The sequence below is a fragment of the Protopterus annectens genome, chromosome 4.part0 (genome assembly GCF_019279795.1).
Source record: "Protopterus annectens isolate FY-2018-M chromosome 4.part0, PAN1.0, whole genome shotgun sequence".
Classification (NCBI taxonomy): Eukaryota; Metazoa; Chordata; order Ceratodontiformes; family Protopteridae; genus Protopterus; species Protopterus annectens.
The window spans coordinates 504387315-504404508 of record NC_056733.1 but is presented as its reverse complement, the minus strand read 5'-3'; positions in this window follow the sequence as shown (position 1 = coordinate 504404508).

Below are 17194 nucleotides of genomic sequence, written 5' to 3'. Positions count from 1 at the left end.
TCTATACACTTCACCTTGAAAACTAGATCCTATAGACTCCCATTTGATGGTCACATCCAAAAAGTTTACTTTAGATCCCACATTACCTTAGGTAAACTTCAAAAACTCAGATTTAACATTAATTAAATTCAACAGCTGATTAACATTGTCAGTATTCCCTTCCAGCACAAAAATAAATCATCAACAAACCTAGCAAAAAACACTACTTTACATGAGGAGCAATTGGGCTTCAATATTGATTGCTCCCACCAACCAAGAACAACATTGGCATAGGCTGGAGCCGTGCCGGACCCCATTGCTACACCTTTTATTTGTTTTTAAACCTTTTTGTTAAACACAAAATAATTATTATGTAGCATTATCTCTAGGAGACTACAACAAACACAAATATCTGTAGTAGAAAAGTTTCGTATAAACATAAGTATTGTCTAACAAATTCACCAGCCTTCCTGTTGTCTCTACTAAATCAGTCTTATTCTGTATGCTGAAACTTCAGCCATTGTCTGCACAGCAAAAGCAACCCCTGAGCTTCAGAATATTACTCATCTCTCTTTCACTACCACTGAAGCCTGGTTCAAACAGTCCAACCTTGTACTAAACTGTAAAAAACATTAAGCCAATACTGTTCATCCCCAAGATGAACTCTGAGAACTCTGATGTAAACAGTAACTTTACCCTTCTTTCTCATGATGGTGCCACCATTGAATCTGTTTCTCGCACAAAATTCTTAGATGTCATCATTGATGAAAATCTAAAATTTGACCTCCATGTCCAACAAGTAGTCAAGAAAACAAACTAAAATTGAATATTGTCTGGGGCAACTTCTTGCTTAACAGACTGTTCTTGCAAATGCACAATAAATGCCTACTTACTTCCCATGCTTTCATATGCTGCCCCCATCTTCACAAATCTGAATTCATACCTGCTTGCAAGCTCAAACAATGGGACAATAAGATACCTAAGCTCACTACCAGTTAAAAGAACAGAACTAACCACTGTACTACCATAAAACAACTCAATTGTTTTGAATACCCAGATTACCTCAACTATTGTCATCTCAAAGTGACACATAACATTTTACACTTTCCAGACACATGCCCATCCCTTACGAAATTTCTACAGTGATATCAACTACAAAACTTTGCTTCTCTGATAAATTCCTGATCGTTATCATTTCAGTCCCCTCCCATAACTCACATGGTGACTCCCTTTCCTCCAATTATAATCCTAAAATTTGGAACTCCCTAACCACCTTTGTCTAACAGGTTTGCAAATCCAACCTCTTAAATTTCTCACTAAAATCATGTTTCAAAAATATCTATACTTGTTACTTACCTCCTCCATGAATAAAATTCCTCTGTCTCTTATAGCCTCCACTCCATATATAGATATATTAGATATAAGTATTACAACCATATTTAAAGGCTCAACAATTCACCTAGAAACATATATTTGGGATTTGGCAGGAAACTGGCATCCCTAAAGAAATCTCATTCAAAGAAAAAGGAAGAACATGCAAACTCTGCACAGAAGGAGCTCCATTTGAAAATTAAACCAGAGAATGAGTGGTTTTGAGGCAGCAGTGCCAACCACACCTCCAGATCCTTTTATGGGGTTGGGGTTGGCATAATGATTAGGGTGTTTACCATAAAGACACAACTTACAGGGTCTGATTCTTGGGATTCATGGTTAGACATAAAAAGGCCCCCTTGGGTCGTTAGCCTAATAATCACGTAAGAACCTTTGAACCTATTTACTAATCTGAAAGTCTCTTAAGTTTTTCTCACTGTGCTACTGTGCTATTGTGCTATACTCCTGATCTTTATCATTTCAGTCCCCTCCCATAACTCACATGGTGACTCCCTTTCCTCCAATTATAATCCTAAAATTTGGAACTTCCTAACCACCTTTGTCCAACAGGTTTGCAAATCCAACCTCTTAAATTTCTCACTAAAATCATGTTTCAAAAATATCTATACTTGTTACTTACCTCCTCCATGAATAAAATTCCTCTGTCTCTTATAGCCTCCACTCCATATATAGATATATTAGATATAAGTATTACAACCCTATTTAAAGGCTCAACAATTCACCTAGAAACATATATTTGGGATTTGGCAGGAAACTGGCATCCCTAAAGAAATCTCATTCAAAGAAAAAGGAAGAACATGCAAACTCTGCACAGAAGGAGCTCCATTTGAAAATCAAACCAGAGAATGAGTGGTTTTGAGGCAGCAGTGCCAACCACACCTCCAGATCCTTTTATGGGGTTGGGGTTGGCATAATGATTAGGGTGTTTACCATAAAGACACAACTTACAGGGTCTGATTCTTGGGATTCATGGTTAGACTTAAAAAGGCCCCCTTGGGTCGTTAGCCTAGTAATCACATAAGAACCTTTGAACCTATTTACTAATCTGAAAGTCTCTTAAGTTTTTCTCACTGTGCTACTGTGCTATTGTGCTATTGTGCTATACTCCTTACTTAAATTTGCATGACTTTAATTCAATGCATTCCCTTCTACAAACATTGTCCTTAAGAATGTATTTGTTTCCAGACAGTAATATGCACTTCTGCTCCTCTTATGGGATGGGTCTGAATATGATTTGTATTCTTATTTGAATGACAGTACAACTTTTTTAAAGTTTGACATGAACTTTTCGTGGAATGAAATTAATTTTCTTGATGTTAAAATATATAAGAAATCTGACAATTCCATCTGCACTACAATTTACAGGAAAGAATGATATAGGAACAATTTATTATATAGAACTAGCATGCATCCCAATCACATTTTCAAGGACATAGTGAAAGAACAAGGATTCAGAATGTCGAGATCAAACCCTGATGATGAAAAATGTCATGATGTTTTAAATGATTTAAGAAGCAGGTTAAGAGAAAGGGGTTACAAAAAATGTGATATAAAAAGACCATTATCTGATATGAACATTCATATATCTGCTATAACCAGACCATATTTCTCAGACGTAGAGATGTTTAGGTAACTCAGTTAAGCCTATTTACGATACAGTATGTATACCCATGATTTTGGGAACAATATTAATGTTATAACAGATATTGTGAAGAAAAACTGGCCCATATTAACCAATGGTCTGGCCATTAGGAAAATTGTGGGGGACAAACCTAATTTTTTGGTCAAGAACAAGAAAAATTTGAAACAAATTCTCTGTTATCCCAAGAATGAGATTTTAGATCAACAAAGAGGGCTCCCATTGCTTACATCTCCCTGCAATAAATGTAATTTTTGCAGGTACATTGATTCCTCTGGGAAATTTCTACATCTTGGTTTCAACAAAGTTTTTAAATTTAGTGTGAAGGCTACCTGTGATACCCCTAATGCAGTCTATTTAGCTGCCTGTTCTTGCAGAATGTTTTATGTAGGCAAGACAAACAGACAGTTCAGGGATATAATAAGGGAACATATATATGATATAAAGAGAGTGTGTCTTACCAATGCATTAGCAAAACACATACATAACTGTGGGCATACATATATGTTTAAGTTTTTAGTTATTGAGAAAGTCACTATTGGTCTTAGGAGGGATATAGAGAATAGAACCGAGGTTTCAGAGGCTAAATGGATAATTAAACAGGAACAAACCACTTGCTGACAAACAGGATAAATGCCCAGTGCTCCAGAAAAACTTGAATAATATTAATGAAACCAAAAGGAGCAACTAGGCTGATGCAGAGTCACAAGTAGAAATGAAAGGCAAAATCCTCAGGTTAAAATCCAAATGAAAGGCAAAATCCTCAGGTTAAAATCCAACTTTAATTCCACTGCAGGTCAGATAAGCGCTTTCACTCATTCATTTGAGCTTCATCAGATCATGTAACAAAGACCTTCAAGTACATAGGCTACAATTATACAGTTAAAACATCTCCTATTGGCTGCTTCTTGTTGCATATTCATGAGTTAATCTAAGCTTAAAGATATATGCACATATAAACATACTGAGATGTATAAAATGAATATAAAAAACATATAAAAACATATAAAAACTCTCCATGAACACTCAAGATGCTCTAATAAATATGTATATATATGTCAAAAGAAATCTATTTCAAGGGGTAAAAACATATATGTGCCATCATTTATTATAAAATCTACAAACATTCCTCCGTTTGTTTAACATAGGTTTAATGGAGGCTCTCTCATTGAGACCTAAACCCCTATCTGCTCTCAATCTAACTATCCACATACTCTCCTTACTCTCAGTATGGTTCCTGATGTCACCTCCTCGTATACTGGGTTTAATATTCTCAAGAGCTCTAAACAGGAAATAATGTTCAGGACCTGCTTGGGCTACGTGCTTAGCTAAGGCATTGTGAGGTGAAGCCTTCCTAATGTGGTAAAGGTGTTCTCTTATCCTGTCTTTAAAAGCGACGATTGGTTTTGCCAACATAAAATGCATCACATATTTGGCACACTGCCAAATAAACTATATGAGTAGTATCACAGGTAGCTACAGCACGTATGCTAAAGTTAGTGTGCATGTCAGGATGTTCAAAAATGGACTGGGGTCAAGAGAATTACAATAATTACAGCGTCCACATGGTTTTGTGTGTTCAAGAGGCATTGACCATTCATCCCTTTTGAATAACATAGCATTCTCCTTAAATTTAATTTGTTCCTATATAAAAAGAGGGTTTAGTCCCCACAAGTTTACCGATGGTGTCATCAGTACAGAGAATAGGCCAGTGTTTCGTAATAATATTCTTGATTGCTGGACAATCAGTACTATATGGTAAAGAAACCCTTACATGAGTTGATCTATCATCTCTACCATTGTCTGTTGTAACGGATCCACCAGTAATAACTGGTCCAAAATAAGGGGCTGCTCTGTTCAGTCTAAGTTTATTGACATCTAAGAGATTGGACTCAATCTCTTGTGAGCTATAGCCCGTTCTTCTAGCCTTATCTTGAGGTCACTCACTTCATTTAGGAAGCCTTCTTCTGTGGCATTTAGCCTAGAGGTTCTCATCCCCTGGCCTCTAATGATATTCTTAAAAATATGCTGTGGGTGCATACTGTCACGCTGTAATAGAGTATTAAAATAGCAAGGTTTCCTATAGACACCTGTATTAATCAAACCACATGCTAACTTTTCTATATACAAGTCAAGAAATTCTATCTTCTCTCTAGAATGATTCATACTGAAGGTTAAATAGCCAGTGAGGTTGTTCAATATAGTATGGAACACAAACAAATCATCAACACTGCCTCTCCATAAAACAAAAATGTCATCCACGAAACGTCTATAAAAAGTTACATGTTGTTTAAACATTTCTAAATTAAAGAGACTCTCAAATTCCCAAAATGCCAAAAACATGTTTGCATAGCTGTTGGCACAAGGTGTGCCCATGGCTACGCCACCTCGCTGTTGGTAAAACTTGTTGTCATAGGTGAACAGATTGTTATTCAAAATGAGTTCAAGGAAATGTACAATGAGGTCTACTTTAACTGATGTATATTCACTATGTAAGAGTAGATACTCAGTGATATAAATCAGGCCTATGTTATTTGGTAACACAGTAAACAAGGACTTGATGTCAAACGTTACAAAAATCAAGTTATCAACGTCACAAATGCCACCTAAGCAGTCATACAAATCTGTTAAAACTGTTTGGAATCTTTCAGTACAACTTTGTTCTTATTTAATATAGGTCGCAAATGTTTCTCAACATAGACAGAAAGGTTTTCAGTGATCCAACCCTGACCAGACACTATGGGTCTCATTGGTGGGTCAATGGAGTCTTTGTGAATCTTAGGTAACCCATGTATTGTTGGTACAAGTGGATTCTTAACGAAGAGATAGTCAAACAATTCTTGATCCAAGATATCACCTTTCAACATATCTAATAACATATTGTTTACGTGACTAATAGTGGCTTGCACTATTTGTTCGTTAACTTGTAAATAGAAATCATCTTCCAAGAGTTTAATCATAGCATCATGATATTTGCTAGTGTCCATAACTACTATCCGACCACCTTTATCAGCTGGTTTGATGGTTATGGAATGTAAAGACTGGAGTTTAAGTAAGCTAGTCTGCTCCCCTCTAGTCAAATTACCATTCTTCCTATATTTCTTTAGAGAAAAATATTCATACAAATCATCCTCAGTTAGTTTCAAATATGCCTCAACTAACGGATGATTAGGTGGGACAAAGTTGCTAAGCTTCTTAAACTTTGGTGGTCTAGTAATGTTATTGTCTGTCAAGTCACTATCAGTTTTATCATGAAATAGCAGTTTAAGCATAAGATTTCGACAGAAAAGTCTCATGTCTACTACAGTGTCCATAAAGTTACTGTGTGCACTTGGTATAAAGTTTAAGCCTTTACATAATAATTTCTCATCACATTCAGTCAACAAATATCCTGAGATGTTATGTATCATAGAATCTGCTGGTATCAAAATTTCAGCTGTATCTAATTTACTTTGTTCTTCCACATCTTCTTTATTGTCTGATGTGGTACAAACTCTTCTGATAATTTGCGTTTCTGTCTCCCCCTGCTCATAGAGCATCCCCTTGTTATATTCTTGTCCTTTCGGACTGGGAGGGGAAAAGGGAGCTCACTTACTACTCCTGTAGTGATGGTGGTATGTACTTTGTGAGGTAACTTGGATCTCACTATGCCGTCATCTACTGACAACCTCTTATTGATCGGTCCCTTCACAACATGTACTGATGGATATAAGTTAGTTCTGTCTGCACTATTATTCACAGTAGTAGGCTGACTAACTTCTTTATTGTTTGTATTAATAGAGCTGGATCCACTCTCACTATGTAAAATAGTAATTACATCATCAGTATCATTGGAAGTAGTAGTGTTATTAATGTTAGCTATATTTTGTACCCTATTACTAGGCGATACATTGTTATGTACACAGTTAGTAATATCCACAGCTTCACAAGCATTATTAACAACATTAACATTTTCAGAACCAGTACTAGGTTCGGAACCCAGTTGTCTAACACTAGTATAGTCATTAGGTTTAATGGTAGCACTATAATGTCCATGTTTAGGCTAAACGAAGACTTGTCCTAAATTAAAATCTCTGTGATCTCTAATAATCTTGCTTCTCTTCTGTTGGAGAAGTTTCCGCTCTAAGGCTGATATTCCATCCAACAGGCTTTCAAATAGTGGTTCTATTACAGTACTTGGGAAACAAGAAAAAATTCTCTTCTGTTGTTTCTTAATGTTATTAATGAGTTTCTCCTCTTCAGAGGCAAAAAAGTCAATAAGTAACTCCATGTACTGTTTGCTTACCTCCAAGTTCGGGCGCTGCCACCTTGAAAGCAACTCTGGATAATGTTCCCCCTGATTGGGCATGTTTAATATACGTAATCCTCTCGGTACAATTTTTGTGTCCAAACAATAACGAAAATGCAAGCGCTGTGTTTGCAAACGTTTCAAGTGTGCAAAGTCTTTCTCTAGACTGTCTAACAGGCGTGGTAGCTCATCCAAGTCGGGTGTCGCCGTATCCGCGTCTTCAAAGCGCTCCAAAGAAATTAATTTTCTTGATGTTAAAATATATAAGAAATCTGACAATTCCATCTGCACTACAATTTACAGGAAAGAATGATATAGGAACAATTTATTATATAGAACTAGCATGCATCCCAATCACATTTTCAAGGACATAGTGAAAGAACAAGAATTCAGAATGTCGAGATCAAACCCTGATGATGAAAAATGTCATGATGTTTTAAATGATTTAAGAAGCAGGTTAAGAGAAAGGGGTTACAAAAAATGTGATATAAAAAGACCATTATCTGATATGAACATTCATATATCTGCTATAACCAGACCATATTTCTCAGACGTAGAAATGTTTAGGTAACTCAGTTAAGCCTATTTATGATACAGTATGTATACCCATGATTTTGGGAACAATATTAATGTTATAACAGATATTGTGAAGAAAAACTGGCCCATATTAACCAATGGTCTGGCCATTAGGAAAATTGTGGGGGACAAACCTAATTTTTTGGTCAAGAACAAGAAAAATTTGAAACAAATTCTCTGTTATCCCAAGAATGAGATTTTAGATCAACAAAGAGGGCTCCCATTGCTTACATCTCCCTGCAATAAATGTAATTTTTGCAGGTACATTGATTCCTCTGGGAAATTTCTACATCTTGGTTCCAACAAAGTTTTTAAATTTAGTGTGAAGGCTACCTGTGATACCCCTAATGCAGTCTATTTAGCTGTCTGTTCTTGCAGAATGTTTTATGTAGGCAAGACAAACAGACAGTTCAGGGATATAATAAGGGAACATATATATGATATAAAAAGAGTGTGTCTTACCAATGCATTAGCAAAACACATACATAACTGTGGGCATACATATATGTTTAAGTTTTTAGTTATTGAGAAAGTCACTATTGGTCTTAGGAGGGATATAGAGAATAGAACCGAGGTTTCAGAGGCTAAATGGATAATTAAACAGGAACAAACCACTTGCTGACAAACAGGATAAATGCCCAGTGCTCCAGAAAAACTTGAATAATATTAATGAAACCAAAAGGAGCAACTAGGCTGATGCAGAGTCACAAGTAGAAATGAAAGGCAAAATCCTCAGGTTAAAATCCAAATGAAAGGCAAAATCCTCAGGTTAAAATCCAACTTTAATTCCACTGCAGGTCAGATAAGCGCTTTCACTCATTCATTTGAGCTTCATCAGATCATGTAACAAAGACCTTCAAGTACATAGGCTACATTTATACAGTTAAAACATCTCCTATTGGCTGCTTCTTGTTGCATATTCATGAGTTAATCTAAGCTTAAAGATATATGCACATATAAACATACTGAGATGTATAAAATGAATATAAAAAACATATAAAAAACATATAAAAACTCTCCATGAACACTCAAGATGCTCTAATAAATATGTATATATATGTCAAAAGAAATCTATTTCAAGGGGTAAAAACATATATGTGCCATCATTTATTATAAAATCTACAAACATTCCTCCGTTTGTTTAACATAGGTTTAATGGAGGCTCTCTCATTGAGACCTAAACCCCTATCTGCTCTCAATCTAACTATCCACATACTCTCCTTACTCTCAGTATGGTTCCTGATGTCACCTCCTCGTATACTGGGTTTAATATTCTCAAGAGCTCAACTGCAAAAGCGGTTATGTTTTAGATCTGAATAAAGCTTTCATACTTCCCCATTGTTTGATTTACTTTTATGTTTTTTGGATATATTCATTGGTTTTAAGTGAATCATTTATCCTGAGTGCTACAATTCTTGTTGGTTCCTACTTCTACATGTTTCCAGAATGTAAAATGCTTTACTGCCATTTGCATTAAGTATATATTCTGTCACTTTATTCATGTTTCCTACAACTGCTACTATAAAGCTGCTATTGTGCATTATGTTTCTTACCTTATGAACAAGAAATATGCAATATTTTATTTTGTTCATGTGTCTTACGTAAATGAATTCAATTGTACTATACATTTTGTATGTATAGTTGTTGCAGTTTATAATGTATACTGATTGTTACATTTTCTGATTACTGACTCTTACCTTGCAGTTTGAATAGCTTAACAGGTAGCACACCTGCCTTTGATGCAGAAGGTTTGTGTTTTTATTCCCCATCAGCTAGTTGGATTAATTTTCCAACACTGCAGTGCAGCACAATGGTGGTATACTCATGAGTATGTCATTCTTCGGGTAAGGCATTAAACCAAAGCCCCGTCTGCCTGAGTTGCTGGTAGCTCAAGTGGCTATAAAAAAAATCCTATGGCACTTATTAAAATGAGTAGGATAGGTCCTCCAAATTCCCTTTAGTTAGTGTGAATACTACCTTGGGTTTCCCCTGAAAAGAGGTCACTGATCTAGTGGGACTAACTTGGTTAACAAAGGATAAATCAAAATGAAATAGATTTGTCACTGGTCTAGTGGGACTAACTTGGTTAACAAAGTATAAATAAAAATAAAATACATTTTTAAAGCAACACTTAATGTTGGAAATCATTCCATGGGCCCAAGTACAATGGGTGTAAATAATTTATTGAGAGAAGAAGTTCTGAAGAAGTTCTGTGGTGGAATGGAAGCGCTTAACTTTTTCTCTCAATAAAGTATTTATGTCCATCGTACCTTAGCCCATGAAATGATTTCCAGAGTTATATGTTGCTGTTTTGGAATGTTTTATGCTGGTACTGCATTTTTCTTGTAGATGTTTAGAGCATTTTAACCTGGGCCTCCAGTGAAAAGTGGCTTCTAAACCAGTTGGACTTTTCCCTGCAAACAAATGCTAATAAACGAGTAAATAATCAAGTACATAAACAAGTAAACAAGCAAATCAGTAAATAAATAAATAAATAAATAAATAAATAACTAAAATAGTTCTGAAGTTGTTCAAAAGCTTTTTCAAGCTTTTCTTTTTTAGTGAAAATGATCATATTCTTTCTGCAGTGATTATCCCAATATGTCCAACTATGGACTATTTTTTTCCCGAACTAAAGCAAAGATACTCTGGTTTTAACCTGCATTATTCACTTACTTAAGTGGTGAAAGTACCTATTTATGTTTTAATGTAGTACATGATTGAAGAGTTAGCAACTCACATGAAGTTATCTGGAATGCCTTGTCTTTGATACTCGACTATAAAACAATCTTAATTGAATGCAGACCTTTGTCCCCGAGTCCCCACTTGTACAGATGTCTTCATCACCTTCTTCTCATATGTTACAATGTTTTTTGTACAGTATAGAGCACTGAGACTGCTCTCAAGTACTGGAGAAAAAGATAAACATGTTACACACTTCCCTAGTGTGAGACCTGCTCATAACAGTGCTTATGGGTGCCAGTTGATGTTGTGGAGCTGTTTTTCTCCATTCCATATAATATAGGATTAGGTCGGGTTTTCCAGGTATTAACCACTGAAAATGTAATAACTAATAAGGCTATAAGGCACATTATTTTGTTTATGGATATTGCATTTCAAAATTGAAAGGGAATATTTTAAACAAATTAAGGGTGTAGCACTGGGGCAGCTTCAGCCCAAGTCTACACCAATATTATCATGTAGTTTTGGGATGAAATTAGATTTTGCTAAAAGGGGATATGGGAGATGTGAAATTGAGGGGGCATGCTCTTTCGCTATAAGGAATAGAACCACTAAGGTGAAACCTTATTTTTCATCTTCCTTTGTTGATCAACAAAATAGGAATAGAAGTAATAATGGCCTTGCTATGAGTTTAACTTATAGTAGTGATGCCAATAGGGTGAAGGATATTATCAGTCAGAACTGGCATATACTATAAATAGATGAAAGGGTGGCAGAAATTGTAGGGTCTAGACTTAAGTTTTGTTATAAGAACTGGAAAACATTAAAACAGAGGTTATGTTATCCTAAGGGTATTAGATCAATAACTAGTGAGCTTATGTCAGGCACTAAATGGTGTGATGGCTCCTTTTCTGTTTATGTAGATGAATCACTGGTATTTAAACATCCTGATAATGGGAAGACCTACTATATGAGAGCAGTGGCAGACTGCAATACAAAAACTATTGTGTACTTGGCCCACTGTAGGATATGTTCAGTATTTTACGTGGGCAAGACAAATAGGTGGTTGAGAGAACGTGTCAGAGACCACTATTATTGTGCCCACAAGGGCTTAGATTATAGTGCATTGGCAAAACATATTAATAGTGAGGGAGAGGAACATAGTTTCCTCTTCTAAGTTCTTGAGGTTATATAGGAGGATGGTAGGATGGGAGATATAATTAATGAAACAAAATATGTAGAGCTTCCCTAGATTCTTAGGCTTAGTGCCCATAGGGGTGATGGACTTAATGATTTTATTTCTTTGAAACCAATTTTGAAAGCAAGGAAGCTTAAGCGATGAATGATAATTATTGGTTTGTTTTATGGTTCAATCTCAGGTGTGTTTTTAAATGTGAATGTTCTGCTTTGATTTGATTGGCTAATTGAATAATTATTGTGAATGTTTGATATATTTAAACCTTCTGTGTGTTTTTTTCTGCTGTGCTGATGAAGCAATATTACAATTGCGAAAGCGCTTACCTTTTTATTAACATTTGACCCGTTTTTAACAATGGTATTGATTCAGCTGTGTTTCTGTATGGATTCCATATTTTGTTCTGGTGACCTTTAAATTCTTATTTATGTTTTAGTAGTAGTCATCCTTCCCTGTTTTGTTCTGGTGACCTTTAAATTCTTATTTATGTTTTAGTAGTAGTCATCCTTATAAGCAAAACATAATTTAGTTACAGGACTAATATTTTTGCTGATGAAATTAAAATTTTGAGGGATGTATTTTATGAAAGAAAGTCTCCTATAGATTTTGTTGAGTAAATTGCAGAGGAGGTTGTCACCAAAAGAAATTCATATTTTACACTGTTATAAAAGGTGGAATTTTAGGAACTGAAGACAGAGCAGTTGATGGTCAGGAAAGTCATGCTAAAAATAATAAAATCCTTTAAGAATGCAATGGTGTTACCCTGTTGCCCTAATAGTGAGAGAATCAAGGTGAAATCATGTGGTTGAAATTGTTTATTTAAACAGAAATGGTTGTTCTAGTTAGTATTCTGATGAAGTCCTCTGTACTATAGGATGAAATCACATAATGAATTTTATTGAGTCAATTAATATATTGGTTGAATTGGCATTCTCAAATTACTCTTAATGAGTGCTGCAATCAAGTTTTGACTGAAGAACATTGCCATTTGGCAAAGAACTGTGACACAAGGTAAAACAGATTTTAAAAGGTGTTAGAACTTTAGTCTGCCACACTTATAAAGAAAAAAGTGGCAAAATAAAGTGTCTAACAGCTTTTAAAGTTCTTTCTTTTTCAAAGGAGTACTTTGTTTTTGCATACTGTCTCTTTGACAGCCTCACAGTGCTTTACTGGCTTTCAAAGCCTTTCAAAGCTGGTAAAACAATTCCAGTGTTTACACTTTTTTCTGTAATGGTAGTACATGGAAAATATAAAGCTCCATGGACTACACTGAATTATAATCATGTCTTTGATCATAATCAGCTGTATTCTTGACATGTGTGACAATAAGAGGTATTGCCAGCTATGTAAGGAAAAGTAGGGCAGTGGATGTGTAACATATGCAAGCATAGCCAGCTAGAATTTTGTAAAGAATTATATTTATTTGCATATCAAACTGATTTGTACAGATGCTTGTGTTAAAAAAATATATTTGTAAAGTTGCTTGTGTTAAACATGTAACAACATTGTGTCCTGCTGGACAGAGGAAGGAATATACACATATTATTGTTATTACTGTTGAAATGTATATATTGTAACAAAGGATGCTGGAAGAGAAGGGATTAATCTCAGTCCAGCTAACTTTGAAAAATAGTTTGAAATTAAATTACCTGGTTTAGGTCATAAAAACTGTATCTTACAGTTCTCAGTGCAGCCAGAGACATAAAGTCTCTACTAGGAAGCTTTTTCTATTGTCTTTGGGGTGAACTATTTGCTACTCTGGAAGGGAGAAGGTTTGAAATTGTTTTATGACTTCTGGAAGCAGCAACAGATCTTAGCAAGCTGTATGTCTGTGTATTATTAACACTTATGTGCTAAATTCTGGCAGCTTCTAGTAAAGGGGGTAACATGGGAACCAGATGTTAGGTGAACAGATGTATGTGATGTCATTCTGTAATCCATCACTAAAAATGATGTTTTAATACTAGGTGAGACTAAAGTCTCAGAGAACTCTGTTTTTGGAACCTGACAAAGAAGAACCCCTCACCTACTTCATCTTGCCTTGCTGCACTAAGTGACCAGGGAATAGTAATTCCTTAATCAGTCGAGAAAATATAGTGAGATTAGTAAAGTGCTGTTTTTTTCTGTATCTGTGTGAATATATTCATCTGTGTTTTTGAAATATTTCATGTGATCGAAACTCTTGTGTTTATTTTAAATACATATTCTGTATTTTCATCTTCTTTTGTTATTTATTACTACATATATTTAAACATTTCATTGTGGCTGGTCCTTTAGAGAATATTTTAACCTTTGAGAGTACTTATATCTATTTGGTGACTGTGTGACCACTCCTGAAAGCCTTGCAGCATTGGTCAAACATTATTGTTTATATTAATATTAATTTCACTCAGTATAATTGGGTGCCCTTAGAGTAGCTGGCTTTGGAGTGTCTGGTGGCAGTGTAACCACCTTATAATCTGGGCAGAAGGGGGCATAGCTAGTAAATCTGTGCCACCCTTTTCCAGGTGTGTGTGAAAATTAAATCTCAAAGAATGTATGTTTAAGCTGTTTTGAACAGAGAAATGAAGCACTGTTTTCACAGAGAGAATGGTGAAGGATTTGGCTTGGACACTTGGCTAAGGACTCAACTCTATAGCTGTGCCAGTGGGGAGTGTTACTGTGAACATGGACAGAGAGAGGAAACTAGCCCCTGGACTGAGTGTGTTCCCTGTGTGCTGTTAAGGGAAATTGTGCTTGATGCACTTGAGCTGCATCTGGAAATACTGCGTGTATCCATTTTTTTGTTCCAAGTGAACATCCTTCTCCAGTGCCAGTGGTGAGGATTCAGGCTCCTTGATTACTGGCCCCGAGAGGAGACATCACAACATGGATGCCAAGATTTACCTCTTGAGCTTTGATCTTGTGGAGACTTTTTTGGTATAGATGTCCTGAACACATAATATGCTAGTTATGATTGGCGATTCAATCATAATCCTCTGTATTATGCACATACCACCTGCTGTCTCAAAAGCAAAAAGTTAAGTTCAACTTTCCCGTATTTAAAAAGAGGTTAATAGAGATGGAAGAAGGGAAGAACAATAGCAGTACTTGACCTGTCTGCACATCTCCTAAGCAACAGTGAGTCTCTTCAGCTGGTCTGTTACTAAGATCTGCAAGTTTTCTAGTAGAACAAACCTTTATTTCCCCACATTCACTGTACATAAGTTTACCCATCAGCTATTTGTTGTCATCTTCATATGTTAAACCTACTATTCCATCACAGCCTAGATGTCATCTGTTCAAATATTCAGCATTTGTAGACTTACATGTAGTTGTCTACTAGCAGTGAAGTCATTTGTATGACCAGTTCCTGCTTTATTATCTGGTGGTAGAGGTAGGAAATAATAGGTAATAAAAAGTAAGTGTGAATGTGCGTCTGCTTCTGATTAAGATATACTACATATTGGCTTCTTTCTTGCTTGGATATTTTGTTGTTGAGATGCTAGGCTATAAGGTCAGAGAGTTACAGATGAGCAGATCAAGGAATGTTTAGTTAAGGTCCGTTATAGGTGCACTCATGCTCTATAAATAGCACATTTCATCGTGGTACAATGGATTAGCAAGGAAGAAGTAAGGATAGCTATGAAGAGAATGAAGAATGGAAAGGCTGTTGGCCCAGATGACATACCTGTGGAAGCATGGAGGTGTTTAGGTGAAATGGCAGTGGAGTTTTTAACCAGATTGTTTAATGAAATCTTGGTAAGTGAGAGGATGCCTGAGGAATGGAGAAAAAGTGTTTTGGTACAGATTTTTAAGAATAAGGGTGATGTGCAGAGCTGTAGCAATATAGAGGGATTAAATTGATCAGTCACAGCATGAAGTTATGGGAAAGAGTAGTGGAAGCTAGGTTAAGAAGGGAAGTGATGATTAGTGATCAGCAGTATGGTTCCATACTGGGAAAGAGCACTACAGATGCGATGTTTGCTCTGAGAGTGTTGATGGAGAAATACAGAGAATGTCAGAAGGAGTTGCACTGTGTTTTTGTAGACTTAGAGAAAGCATATGCAGGGTGCCTAGAGAAGAGTTGTGGTATTGTATGAGGAAGTCAGGAGTGTCAGAGAAGTATGTAAGAGTGGTACAGGATATGTATGAGGGTAGTGTGACAGCGGTGTGGTCTGCGGTGGGAGTGACGGATGCATTTAAGGTGGAGGTGGGGTTACATCAAGGATCAGCTCTGAGCCCATTCTTATTTGCAATGGTGATGGACAGGTTGACAGATGAGATCAGACAGGAGTCCCTGTGGACTATGATGTTTGCAGATGACATTGTGATCTGTAGTGAGAGTAGGGAACAGGTGGAGGAGACCCTGGAGAGATGGAGATATGCTCTAGAGAGTAGAGGAATGAAGGTCAGCAGGACTAAGACAGAATATATGTGTGTGAATGAGAGGGAGGATAGAGGAATGGTGAAGATGCAAGGAGTAGAGGTGGCGAAGGTGGATGAGTTTAAATACTTGGGGTCAATAGTTCAGAGTAACGGTGAGTGAGGAAGAGAGGTGAAGAAGAGAGTACAGGCAGGATGGAGTGGGTGGAGAAGAGTGTCAGGAGTGATTTGTGACAGATGAGTACATATAAGAGTGAAAGGGAAGGTCTACAAGAGGGTAGTGAGACTAGCTATGTTATATGGGTTGGAGACAGTGGCATTGACAAAAAGGCAGGAGTTTGAGCTGGATATGGCAGAGTTAAAGATGTTAAGATTTGCACTGGGTGTGACGAGGGTGGACAGGATTAGGAATAAGTATATTAGAGGGTCAGCCCAGGTTGGAAGGTTTGGAGACAAAGCCAGAGAGGCAAGATTACGTTGGTTTGGACATGTGCTGAGGAGGGATGCTGAGTATATTGGGAAAAAGATGCTAAGGATGAAGCTACCAGGTAACAGAAAAAGAGGAAGGGCTAAGATAAGGTTTATGGATGTGGTGAGAGAGGACATGCAGGTGGTTGGTGTGACAGAGCAAGATGCAGAGGACAGGAAGAAATGGAAACAGGTGATCCGCTGTGGCGACTCCTAACGGGAACAGCCAAAAGAAGATGATGATGATGATCGTGGTACTCTGGAATTTGAAAAAAACTGGAGAGTGCCTTACTTCTGGCTCCATCTGTCAACATGAGGCAATTGTGAATAAATGATCATGGCTGCAGCTGCTGAAACCAAAGGAGCAGGAACTGTGGATGAAATTATTGGCTTCCATGGCTATAGGGATTCTTATATTTATAAGAATATAGGATTTTTTAAAAGGAGTTTATTTTCATAAAATTGTACTAGTTTCGGTACAGAAAAACATCATTTATCTATAGAAAATAAACCAAAAGGATCCAACAGGTCACTGAAGACAAAAACACAGGTTTATTGCAGGTAAACGTAAAGCGCTTTTCGTCGCTCAAATTTTGAGCAACTTCCTCAG